Source organism: Photinus pyralis, unplaced genomic scaffold, assembly GCF_008802855.1.
Source record: "Photinus pyralis isolate 1611_PpyrPB1 unplaced genomic scaffold, Ppyr1.3 Ppyr1.4_LG3b, whole genome shotgun sequence".
NCBI lineage: Eukaryota > Metazoa > Arthropoda > Insecta > Coleoptera > Lampyridae > Photinus > Photinus pyralis.
Window position 1 is genome coordinate 16006675 of NW_022170510.1, and position 14372 is coordinate 16021046.

A 14372-nucleotide genomic window follows, 5' to 3' on the forward strand; every position below is an offset into this window, starting at 1 on the left:
AACCGTTGTTATGGACCTACTATTGAAATAAACCTAAAACACGTCGAATTTTATTCTTAACTAGCATTATCGGTGAACTTCGTAACGCCGTTTGGAAATCCCCTATTTCCCGTACACCGTTCCCGTTTTACACCTTCCCCGTGGGAACTTCGGGAAATCTCTTTACCATTTACCTAAATAAATGACGGAAAAGAGAAAAATTGTTTTTTACATCTTTCCGTTCAATTTTTTCGGAAATTATCTTTGTACAAACATTGTCCTGATCATATAAAACACAATAAAAAAGATTTATCTAATTTGGTGCAGTTGGTCGCATACCTACATAGGTACATTTCGGCGATTCATGTTTATTTACCTATATACAGAAGATTTAACAATTTATAATATGAAAGTATGTTACCTATATATACCATCTTCTAGCACTCAATCTGAATTATAAGAACCCAGTCGAAAAAGTTAGTTATTAGTTTTAGTTTGATGGAGGTAATCGTGAGAGACGTCAACCAAACGCAATGGACTACGACTAGAATGATTGTGAACGCCCAATAGCCGAATTAGTTATAGAAAATGAGGTGGGTATTATAGATTGAAAAATATATGTTAAATGATTGAATAAAAATGTTTTATTGAATGGTTAAATTGAGATTTGAGCGAATAAGATGAATTGATTGATCTATAATAATCCACTATTCAATAACATTCACTTATAAATTTCGGTAGCGTTCACCAATGAGAATTGATTTAAAATTCTCGACATTCCCATCAGAGTATAGTTATTTTTTTACATTTTCAACGTGCTGGCGATGTGGGAGCATTAACTTACTTAAGTCGTATTTATATAGAAGGTCATAAATAAATATATTTTCAACCCAAATAAAGCCTTGAAGGTTTAACAACCTTCAAATCAGATAAAATAAAAAAGAAAAGGGTTACGCAAGAACTAGGAAGCGATCCCTATACAATACAGTCATAAATAGCTCACTTTCCTTTTCTACATCTTTAGCATTTGAAAAAAAATTCTAAAGCAAGGTGACAGGACCGTAGAGGGACTAGGAAATGAGTGCTCTTGGAAGAAATTGAATAATAAAAATTATGAATGAACAGCTATTCTACACACAACATTCGTTTTCTTAACTAGGTGTGTGCTATGAATATTAAAATGCATGAACCAGAAGCTTTTGTTAGTTTATACTGAATTATGAAGCGTTCAACAAAACTACCTTCACGTGTAGCTATATAGGATTAATAAACTATATTTAGTATAGACACATGCACAAAACACAGAATTAAGAACGTGTTTACAGATTACACAGTCTTTCAAAAAATTAACTGCAACCAAAGTATAAAGGACATCAATTTTTACCCACGGGTCATTTTCTCAACTCTAAAAGTCATTATAAAGTTAAATAAACAAAGATATAAATAATAATTGGTGCATAACGCTCTATAAACAAAGTGGCATTATTGTGTTAACGACTAAAAGCTGAAAGCCTTTTTAAACAAGCGGGTATTTTGTATAGAAATCTTATAATTTTAATTAAAAAAGAGAGGTATACATATGTCAACAGTGGAGCTTATGGTAACATACACAAGATCTATTTAAGATCAAAGATGCCTACAGCATGACTAACATATTGTACATGTAAGGCAGATTCAAGTTATAAACGAATCATTATTAAATCGACCTTTTACACATGCGTTAAATATAGGATTATTTTTATTTACTTGCATCTTTTATCCATTTAAAGAGCCGCTGTCGACCTGTTTGTACGTACCGCAAATATACATAATTAAAAAGTCACGTTCTTGTTTAATTAGCAGCCTTAAACAAAAGTTACTGGGCTCCAACGCAGTATTTAAATTAGTCTCGTGCTACGAAAAATGTTAAATTCCCTGTATTATGTATGTACCTTATTATAGAACAGGCATCTTCAGTATCTCGTGCAACATTTCATTCTACGTCAAGAGTGATGCCACAGATACATTTCATGTTTTAGGAATTTTCTATATTTTTTTCATGAGATTGGGCAAATACCTTCGTGATAGTATTACACCACGTGATCCTTTATATACCACGTGTATACTGACAAGGCAACTTATATATTTAAGGTTACGCATACTTCTGGGCTTCCTACGTATTTTCTAAAAATAAGAAACTGTTCTCCGGATAAGTTCATTTTTGAGTCATTCAATGAGATTGCGTCGAAAAAATAGTAGAGAGGGTTTTGTGCACAACGTAGGTAACTTCTTATGATTACGTCCGCTATACAGCGAAATAACTTTGTGGAACTTGTAGAGCTGAGGTGTTCTCCAAATTAAAGCCATCGCTGCTTGCTTTCCGTTTCATTTAATATACATAAAAGTTTTAGAAAGCATCCATTTTCTGTTTATACGACATAATATGCAAGACAATAAAATTATTTCTTAGGGTTTTAAAATAAAATCCTTTACTAATTAAATGCAAATGACTGAGGTGGAAAGGAGCACAAAAACTTCCTGTTTACTTACTCTTATGTCACGTAATTAATTTTAGATTAAAAACGGGGTACACTCGGCATGGTAATTAGATAGCAAAATACATGAACATGCTTAAACTCATTACTTTTCAGACGCAGAGTTTACGATATTAATTGAATGTTACAGCTTTCTTTCGATGGATATAGGTACAATAATTACTAACAGGAAAGAATGACTTTCAAATGGAAGCTCTTATATATTAAAAAAAATGTATGCAATTAAAATAGGTAAGCACCTACTTTTATATTCAAATTCTAATTTACTAGCTCGGTAACGCCAATATGAATACCGAGCTGTTATTAATTTTGTTTTCAAGTAAAAAAAAATTATAGTCAAAATTTATAATGATGGAGCCAAGTAATACGCTATCCATTCGGAATTAAAAGCACATTCACACGTTTTTGAACCCTATTCAGATTTTAATTAGGATTTTATTTTACATCATTATTAAGAAGTTATTTTTAATGAGGTGGGAAATGTAGAGATAAATAACGATTGCAGTATACAGTGCGTTCAAGATAAGAGGGTCACGTCAATATCTCTTTTACCTATATTTGGTGAGATAGGAAAAATTTGTCGAATATAATGTTATATGTGACATTACGATCTATCCGATCGCATATTGAGGCTTCCGGTATCACTTCCGGTTTAAGCGAAATTGGAGGCTACTTTATAATGCCCATGCTTTTTTAAGATATTTATGCTAATTTCTTTGTCGGCACTGCGCGCAATTGGATCAAAACATTTAAACTCTTTATTTATGCACTAAGATCATTGGGAACAAGATTGATAGCTTTATATGGATGGGCAAGACATCGATATTATAATTTTTGTGGATCAGGTCTAGTTTCAAAAAATCATGTCAAAATCCTCGTTTACGCACCAAAGGCATTATTTCAGTGACCGAGACATTCATTTAATGTGGACCAAGATTCATTTTTGATAACCGCGTGTATTATGAATCTTGATCAAAGGATGATGAAGTATTATGATCGAAGCGCTAAAATAAATGTCCAGGAAAATAATTTGTGATAATACTAGGGACCCTGCAAGATTGATTGGTGTCGGTTTAGGTGTATGTAGTAAAATCATAATATATCACATTTGATTACGTCCGAAACCGCGTTCTGTGTTTATAAAACGGTACAGAATTGACACACCCAGCAGGGAGGCATCAAGTTCAAATGTTATTTGATGAAGAACAAAGCGATAAACATTATCTTTATATTTGAAAGGCCTACCCATCAACCGGATTTAAATCAGTAACTCTTTTAGTCGTAGTCAACGCTCGACAACCCATATGTCACTACATCTGGATATCACAATTTCCTAAAATACCTAAATGATCTCTATTAAAATCCATATTTTAAATTTCAGTTCTAATTTAAACGAGATGAATTTGCCCGGTTTTTAGGGATAGGCCCCGAAAATCTAAGTAGAACAAATATTAAAAGTAATAAAAAATGTAAGGTTGAGATTGCATATAAATGAATAGGTATCTATTCATCTATATCTATGGATAGGTAAATAAAGGGATAAATAAATAAACAAATAAGTACTCACAAAACAATATCATGACCCCCTATGGAAATGCGCTATACATTCAGCATAAGTACCTATAGTTATATCTGAAGAAGTTTATAGCACGTGCACAAGGAATGGATCGCAAGGAAATTCGCGACTATTTCAAACTTTTATCCCTCTATCTTAGAAGAGAATGACTTGTTCAACAAACCTGGATCTTTAACATGGAATATGGATGAAACGGGCTTGTAATTAAACAATGGTCCTAGGAAAGTGGTAGCGAGGAAGGGATCTAAAGTAGTTCGAGTGAGCACCTATTCAGAAATAGGATAGACCATTAGGTACTGTTGTGGCATGCTGCAACGCCGAAGGGTAATTTCTTCCTCCAGTAGATATCAATATTTACGGGCAAAAATAAAAAAGCAGATTTTGAGGAGGGAATGCTTCCAGGTGCACTAGTAGTCTACATGTCTGAGACTGGCTACAGGAACACTTTCTCCCTAGAAAACCGGAGGGTAAAGTCCGATACTTGATGGGCATGCATGCATTACCTGCAGTCCCTGGACCGAGCCGTTTTCAAATCAATGAAAACGGATTATTACCAGCGCTGCGGTTAAATGACAGAAAATCAACTCAGGACGTAGACTCACAAGGTATCCGTTTGGCCCTTTACTTAACGAAGGGTAAAACTGCTACACCAAAAAAATTCAATATCTGGAGTCAGAGCAACTCCTTTCAATCCAGATGCGATTCCCTACTACGCATATTCATGGCCATAAACATGCCTACCGTTAGTGTTCGTTCCAAAACTAAAAGATTATGGACGCAGAAACAAGTTTTGAAACGAATGCAAAGTTACTATCTAATTTCAAAATGGTGAAATATTTTGTGTTTGAAGTGTTCGTAACTGTTCCTCGCAGCATGTTTAGGGTGGAGGTTTTCTATTTATAATTTATTTCGCGCAATCGCGAAATTTCGGATTTACCTACCGACGCGCATTTCACCATCACATGAAGGCGAGTCAAAGCCCAGGAAGAAAAAGAAAATAATGATCCTCGTACGCGTTTTTACCAAAACCATCTTTTGGGAGAAAGCCAAGCGGCCTAATCTCCATACAACGCTCAGTAAGCAGGTTACGACCCAGAAGATATCTAACAAGCGACGTATGGTACTTCAAATAGCAGCTCCGATTCCAACGAAGAATAAGATATCTGTAATGAATCTCGTGATGGTAAATGGATCGATCGAGTGTGTTGGTTGTGGGGAAGATTACGGCTAGACAAAAAAGGAGGTAGATTGGATTCAATGTGTACGTTGTCAACGGTGGCTTCACGAAACGTGTACTACGTTCACGGATGTGTACTTACCTTGCGGAAATCTATTTCCAAGAAAAACACCACTCATTAAGAACGTTTCTTCTTCTAAAATGTATTTCCGTTAAAAAAATAATTAAACAATATTGACATTGTGTAAAAACTATATGACCAACTATCCCTATACCATATGTCCATCTCAACCTAACGTCTCCAGTAAGATTCAGTATTTTTCCCAAAATTTGTCAGTCGGTAGTATTTCCTTTATTTATATCAAACACGCGTTTTTTTGTAAGGATACATGTCTGACAAAAGTATTTCAGTTTTTACCAGTAATATTAATGAAATGATTATGGAATCTAAAGCAAAATATAAAAACTTTAGCCATCTATTCAAGACTAAGTATATGTAATGTGCGAGGAAAGAGGTGTTAACTGCATTCGCATTCATGTGCAATTATTGAACTGATATGAAGCAATTAGAGCTAGAATTTGTTATTTTAAAAGAAAGTTGGTGCGATAGTTAAGGGCTAAGTGAATTACGAAAGTGAGCGAACGAGAAGACATTTAGTGTCGAAATTCTTCGTCAATGCCGAAATAAGTTACCTAGTAAAGAAGACCTCTCATTGGTAAATGGACAATTGAATAAACCAACGTTTTGATTTTCACAGGTCAGCTACGTCAGTTGTCAGAATTTTGTTTTTATTATTTCAAGATTTAATAATAATAAATGTACTTAAATTTGTAATTAACTTTTTGGAAATATGTATTGCTATTCTACAAGGGAAAGTAAAGAGTTTGGTCAATTATACACCTGAATGCGAATTAGGTACATATACTCTCCAAAACATACTGGAGTATGAATTTCTAAATCAGTATCTTTCCAAATTTTGGTTCCAAATTTTTGGCAATTAATGAGATATCAGTGAAATAGAAATGAACTAAATTCTTTCCTCTTTTAAACGTTTTTTACCTGAGCTAGCTGGAAGTAAAAGTACAAAAGGTAAGTTTCAAAAGTACTTTAGCAACATAATAAGACAAAGAAATTACAAGAAGAATTTACACCACAAATTATCAAAGTATCAAGTATAAAAAAAAACCTGAGAAAATCTTAAACCCTTTTGCAAGATACAAATACAAATTGACACCCCTCTTCGGGTCAGAATTCCGAACCACCCTTTAATACAAATACAAATATAAAAAATTAAAATACATAAAACTAGTGAACATTAGTACATAGTAGGCCGTCTGCATTTGATTACACTTACTTAAATTTAAAAAAAAATATATAGGTATATAAAAGGACAAAAAATGTGGAATGAGATTCTTAACTAGGTTTCTATTTTATATTGGTTACGACCATCCTCTACTAATCGCTTCAACTTTAGGTTTTTGAGTCCTAGGTTAGCTTCATAGCAATGAAGGGTGGTAGATTTGGGATTTACTACTCGTACATTGGTTCCGTAAATGACTACATAGTGTAGTAAATTCACCTACTCTGATAACAGTCCATTCTTTTGAACTGGCGAGCCCGCCGACCTGACCTTCAGATTGCAAAACGAAAAGAAGCGTATATCGCCAACGCAAATACGATGGAAATTGCTTAATTCCATGATAGCACGAACTTTATCTCAGTCTAACTAAAATTGATGTATCTGTGTTAGATTCATATCTGACTAAATGATATTTATATGAATTTGGAAAATATGAAATATCGCTTCATCACATAGGTGGGTAAGTGTGCGTACTAAGGACGTCTCCTGCTATTTTTAACCCCCTTGAAATATGCTGAAAGCTTTTCGCCATCGATGTCAAGGAAATCACATACATCGTAAGACATTAAAGTATTCTATTGAGAAACGAATTATTGTTTTATGCTGTAGAGAGAGAATAAGAAAAACCTAATTCTGGGCGCGCTGTTACATTTCCGCATTAAAGCTGTGGGTAGGTATATTTCATAAAAACCAAATCCTCTCTAAGTGTTCATAACAGACAATGTACAGGGCAAGTTTTAGGCTATAGAAATACCGAATGGTAAGAGGGTAGGAAAGTATAAGAATTAGTTTACCCATCTGAGTACATGATTTAACGTAGGTAGTAATTTGCATGTAAACTGCGAGTAAAAAGGGTATCGTGTTAATGTCACAGGATTGCTTCTGAATTGTTCGAAACCGCACTGTGTGAATACTTATCTCACCTAATTTAAAAAGTGAGGAAGTACGTATGGCAATAATTTGTAGTTAATTGATCGAGATCCCCCAAAATGTTGAAATAGGGGCCAGACTATGCTAATGAAGTAAAAGTCGTCTTATTAAAGCATGTTAATTACAGCTTGCAGGTGGTCGTTATGAAGTGAAGACGTGGCTTGAAACCAAATTACTTTATTTCGCAAAGAACTTTGCAAATGCAGGGGTTAAACCAAACTGTTGAGAAGGGTATTTAATATCTTTCTGTATATCTATAAAATGGAACGAACCAAGTTCTAAATTCATAAAAATATAATTGCCGCGCCTCCGTTGATTTGCCGAAATTTTGGCTGAATACATTCAACTCGAAACTAAAACAAACACATGCCAGTAATTACGTATAACAGTAATAGATACAATACCAATTGTATTGGAATGAGTGGAATTGCTATTAGAATCACCATATGCTGCTGATTAAAGGTAATTACTGGCAAATGCATAGAATGTGTTTGGTTGCCCGTTCCGTAAAGCTTCGCCATATTAAAGCGAATGAGAAGCGATCATATCAACGTGGTGGAATTAGTTCAAGATGGAAAAACTTTTTAATCTAAAGGGCACTTTTATATCTACGTACGTTGTACGTTTCTTTTAAACTCACTTTCTGTAACTATAAAACTTTATTTAAGTACGGAACATTTAAACTTTGTTCTTTATTTAGATAAGTCAGATTAGTTTCACTGACGTAATTTGTTTCTATACTTCGGTCAATGCTGTGAAATGTTATTAATCAAACCGCGGTAGGTGTTTGTACAAAAATGGATAAAACGTCAGCAATTAAAAACTTTCGTTCCATATTATCAACGGTTTTTAGTATGTATATAAAGTATTTCATTCGATTACGAATAAATATATATAGTAGCAGTAAAAAAACATGAAAAATCTTTTATGATACAGCCTTCCAATTTTCTACTCTGCAACGAAAGTTGGTTGCCTCCGCATAAATTCTAGATAATTTGAAGTTTGATAAAATTTATCTTTGAAGGGACGGTATAAGAATAATGATAAAAGAGTGAGTATAATCACAGCGTTTGAACATAAAGGAGAACTTCCGATTCACATCTTTACTTGATTCTTTTTAATTTTAATTAATAAGAACCAAAATGTAGGTACCTATATACTGCACGAGACAGCTGCAATAAGAAAATTGCATTTTTGTCTTTTGGATGCAGTTGCAGTATTGATGTGTTGCGTGCGCATAATCTATGATAAGTATCCAATGATGCATCCGGGGTATTTCGAAAACTTCTTTCAAACACACATTACATTATCCTGTCATTTTATGCACGTAATTTCATATCATGGAATAAATGTAGATTTTCTTGGAAAATTAAGTCATTGGTATAAATTTAGGGTTTAGTAGCGCCCACCACGCAAGAATAGTAAAAAAATTAAAAGTTTGTGGTGACACTCTAAATGACTTCACAAGTTAATTAAATGCACTTTAGGTATTAGTCGAAAATATTTGTAAAGATAGGTATGTTGGATGCTCACACAATTCTTTTTATTAGCATATACCGATAATAAAGAAGTAATATAACTATAAAGGAACCGAAGCACTGGAATCTTAATACTTTCGTTTTATACGGCTTCTATACACTTCCTTATTTGGTAATAATGGTAACTGCTGCATTATTCTAAATATAACACTTACTTAAAGTCATTTTATCCCTTCGCAGTATGCTAATCAAATACCTGGAGTAAACATGTGAAAACACATGATGTAGTAATAAGTTATCTATGTTATGTGATTGCTATATCTATAATGCTTAGTTTTCGTTGTGTCTCAAGATTCCTCTTATTATTACTTTAACTATTAATGCTAATATGTTTAGTATTATTAGCTATTATTATTAATGTAATGTAATGTGATGTAAAATGTAAAACACATATTTAGGTATATTATGTGTGGTAGAGGGGACCAACACGCACATTTTTTTGAAATAATCTGAAAGAATAAAATGGTTCGGGCAAAACTTTGGGAAATGTTTTTTACAGAATTAGAAAAAAGCCAAAAATCTAGGTAAACCCGCAAGTTTCACCTATCTGTTCGTTGTAGTTCCTTAACAATAAAATTAAAGAAGAGTCGCGAATTTTGCGGTTTCTGAGAGCATTATAACAGTCCAATTTTTTTGTCACACCTTGTTCATTAGGTGGTTTTTAGACGTTATTGTCAACCAAATAGAACATTGTAAATAAATTTATGTAGTTAACATTTGCTTACAATTAAAATGTTACAATTAGTACCTTAGTTTTAGTTTTACACTAGAATAATGCGTTGCATTGTGTTTTGTTAATTCATCATTAATCTTTGTAAATCTATAGCAGTGCGCGAAGTTGTATAGAGTAAATATTTACTGGACTGCTCTAAAAGTGCAGACATATTTTATAGTAATTGCGTAATGTCGTATGGTATGGTATCGCATGGAATCGCATGGTACCGTAGGGTTTCGTATAGTATATTGTACGGTATCGTATGGTATCGTGTGGTACCGTGCGGTAGCGTGTGGAATTGGTGTGGCATCGTGTGGCATTGTATGGTATCGTGTGGTCTTGTATGGTATCGTGCGGTATCGTATGGTTTCGTATCGTACGGTGCCGTACCGTATCTCATCATATCGTATAATATCATTACATATCGTATTGTATTCTATGGTTTCTATTTCGTTCTTTTGTAATGTATCGCATTGCATTCTGTTGCACTGCATTGCATTGTACTGTGTTGATTTGGTTGGGTTGTATTGCGTCGCATTATATGACATTACATCTTATTTCATCTTATGGTATTGTATCATTGCATCATACAGGGTGAAGATTTTGTCTGAAACACTAGAACAAAACAAGATTTTTTAAACAACTTTTTATGGTGTCCAAAAATATAAAGTTTCCTACCAATTTATGTACCTTAAATTTGCGGCCAATGCCGTACTGCTGCATTGTGAAGGAGGTACATTTTTTTAATGGCACAATAATAACTGGTTTTCACAATCCATATTCACTTAACAATGCAATATTAAAATGCTCCACTTGTGATACCTCTCTAGAAAGCTAATTAAACTTGCTCTTCACTGGTCATAAAAAAGTAAAGTGAATTAACCTCAAATGTTAAGGTAAGTCTTGGAAAACGTACAACGCCTATAATGTTCACGAATAGAGATATCTATTAAATGATAAATCTGGTTGTTGTAAAAGAATTCTAATTGCGTATTTTTCAATAATTTCAATTGTTTATTCCACGCTATAAGCTATTTTTAAAAATAAACAAAGAACCAGACATTTAAAAAAAGTGATAAAATAGACTTGCTTTAATTTATTGTCAGTAAAAATCTAAAATCATGTTTAATAAGCTTTTCAGAGAGGTATAACAAATGAAGCATTTAGTTTAAGATTCTTACGTCAGTATGCGTCGTGCTTAAGGAGGTGGTTTAAAAATGTCATTTGGATTCCCCCTGGTTTTCGAAGAAACGGTATTCTTTATTTTTTTTCCTGTGTAATCAAAAAAATTTAGCATTGTAAGTTTTCGAAGGACCACACTGTGTGGTTTTTACGTATTGTTTTGTATTATGATGTATCGCATTGTTTCTGTAAATATATATTATCCAAATTGTATTGGGATGTGAAGTTTACACGATAAAGGTCTTCACCAGACCATTAATATTGAAGACAAATGTAAAATAATTGCACTATTTTGACTATTTTCTTCCAAAAATCCATCTCAAAATTAAGACCATCTGAAATCCACTCCAAAAATAATCCAACTAACCCAAGTGAGCCCGCACGAGCGAGTGCCAAGAGTACCTAACCTAGGTATTAAAATGAGTGCATTCTGATCCGAAATACTACCCTTCGATGCTAGTTTGTAATTTACCGAGAGATCACAACTGGATCATCCCCGTACAAGATCCTAATACTGCTCTTTAGATTCAAATAGCTGGGGTTATAACGTACGGAAACCAGCAGTCTTAAAAATGCCCGTTGGTTTGCAAACTAAAAAGTAATATAATGTAGGTACCTAAGGCATTTAAATCAATTTATTTTCTTTCCTGTATGCAGATAAAGTTAAACTTATATCTATCGCAGTATCATTAACACTTTTTGACGATTGCAAGATGGGCAAAAAAAAATCAAATTCATAGGCAAAACAGCATTAATGTACTTTCAACGTACACAACAATAGTCAATAATTCCCGAAGTTCAACAGAATAAATTAATGCAGTTCTTCTATTGCAAATGCAAACCATAGGTACAGAATTCCCAATTTTTGCTCTAGGTCACGTACTGGGGATTACTCTAAATTCAAAGTGTATAATTCCGAGCTTCAGTATAAATTCAATGAAAAGATCTGACCCTACAATTTGTAACTCCTATAAAACGAACAATACAACGTCAAATATAATTGTAGCTGCTCTCATCTAATTTACTTAACGTTACGTTCCAAATTTTATCAGATTTGGAAGAAGGGTTCCAAACGGTAAGAATCAGAGCTAAAATGAATACACAAATACTAAGGATACAAGAATTAGTTAAGTAATACCATTGAATCAGATTTATTATTCAATGGTAATACCTATGCTCAGAAGAGAATTATTGAAATTTGATTGCTTTAGAGCTTATGCCGACTGTGACATGTGTCAGTAGTCAGTACAGCGTGTTACATACGACATACAACAATAAAACTTAAAATACAGTTTGAATATGCATTCCGCCTTCCGCCGCGCCGAAAGAAGACCACGAGCGACGAAATGTCATAAACATAAAACAAATTTATAGCGAGACAATGACACGCATCCTTTATAACTGTTGTTTATGCAATGAAGGTCGTCTGTCGGCATTGAAACAAATAAGAAAGATGTGCAAATATGCTTGTACTTTATTACCTTTTTTTTTATTACCAAAAGCATTTTTTATAACACCGACACTTGTACGCGCGTATTAGGTTTATTCATACTATGTCGTTCGTTAGATACTGAATCTCGTGCGACAAAAAAAGGAGGAAAGGCAGCGGTCAGTGGACCCTGGTATTATTCTGTATATAGGTACACTCTATTTAGGCCCATAAAATTTAACAAGGGTAGGGTTTTTACATAAATTAACACACTTACTGATGGAAATAATAAAGAAGGACGCAACATTTAGGTAGAAAGTGAAATTTTTCAGGTGCAATAAAATAGACAATGGAAAGTATGGGGTTAAAACGTAAGGTAAGATTCAACTAAGAAATTGTTAAAGGCGAAAAACCGCGTCAGGGTCAGTTCCTGTTTGTTGGCGTTTACGAAACCAAGGTTAGGATGTGATTAATGCTTACTGTTTTAAATAAGAAAAATGGTACTATTGGGGGTAAGTCACGACAACATAATAAAGTTGCTGTAGATATTAATAGACGTGTTTTTAATTAAGTGCATGTTACGTAAGTTTGTCGTGGATTTAAAAGGCTTCATTAAAATCGGTTGAAAATTTTAATATTTTAATAAAATAATGTGTGTATTAAAGCGACATAATTATTTCGTTATTTTAATTTATTTATATTACTTTATTATACCTTCTGTATACGACCATGAATATTCATTGTGATAAATTAATTTTTGCATGGTGGCGAATACTTCAGAAACCAATTTGTTTTTCTTAATTGGTGCAAATGATCCCATATCCTATACCTAATGTTTTTGAACTTGAATAATTGCAAAAATCTGCTAAAACTTGACTTCAATTCTATTTCGTAGAAAATCGATGGTAGTATTATTCGGAACTTGTAAGAAAACACTAATCGTACAGCTTTTATACTCAACTGGCAGAAGAAGGATATATACATGAAAATTATAGCTATAAAAGCCGGTTTAGTTGAAAAGAGCACTTAAAGATTATCTAAAATTGACTTACCAAACTCATTATTTAAATAGCAACCAGCTTTCACCAATAACTTCCCCAGTTGAATTCACTTCCTCTATTCCCAACCCACTATACACTTACCAAAATTCCTGCCTGAACCAGAATTCAAGGTCGTATGATGGTATCTGCTAAGCTAGGCAAAGGTTGGATCATGGATGTCAGTTACTTATCCAATCAAGAGGAAAAGTCATCTCGCATCATCTTTATTAATTTCGGATGATTTTAGGAATAGTTTTCAAAAAATGTTTGGACACTTTCAACTTGATCGAAGGGAAGATTTTTTACCATACAATTTTAAACGGCAACGTAATGATTAGCCTTATTAAATTCTAGCCTTCTCTGGTTTCTTGGATAAGTGCTAGAAATTCGTAACAGACTAACACATACAAGTGGGAAGTTCGCTGACATTTTTATTGTAGGTATTTATCGCATATAAAAACAACCCTCTAATTTATCTTGTATATTTTCTCACCAATTTGAAAAAAACTTTTTAAATCTCTAAAGTTGAGTCTTACGTGATAACTCTCTGCACTATAACCTGTTGTGGGTTTTAGCTATTCCGTAGAAACACGACCAATCCGGTTGGTAGTAAATAAGCTTTTGCTACTTACAATCCATTGATGGATTTGTTAAACCGGCACCGAAGATGGAAACGCAGCACAAGGATTATTCCAAGCTGGAAGCTGTGCTCCCACTCAACGCGTAGTCTCTAGGGTAGTCCGCTTCAGTACCTACATTTTCTCTCTGGTATACCTCTTAAAGTTTCTTTGTCTGATTCACAAAAATCGCAAACTTGGTACCCCTTTCCAATGTAAGGCTGATGCTTGTCCAAGTTCTGTAATGATAAACAAAATGCAGTCCAATTTCAATTCCATGACTTGTATACGCAC

The 14372-nt window shown here is 33.7% G+C and overlaps 1 long non-coding RNA gene across 3 annotated transcripts in view; it reads right to left on the reverse strand.

Annotated features, from left to right (window-relative positions):
* The window catches only part of LOC116166656, an 82966-nt gene that overhangs the window by 40411 nt on the left and 28183 nt on the right, over nt 1–14372 (reverse strand). For 2 of the 3 annotated variants that reach the window (XR_004144373.1, XR_004144372.1), the window contains one exon: nt 14094–14317. The exons of the other annotated variant lie outside the window; for it this stretch is intronic. This is a non-coding gene — a long non-coding RNA (uncharacterized LOC116166656). The remainder of the gene's footprint in view (nt 1–14093; nt 14318–14372) is intronic. 3 annotated transcript variants of the gene reach the window in all.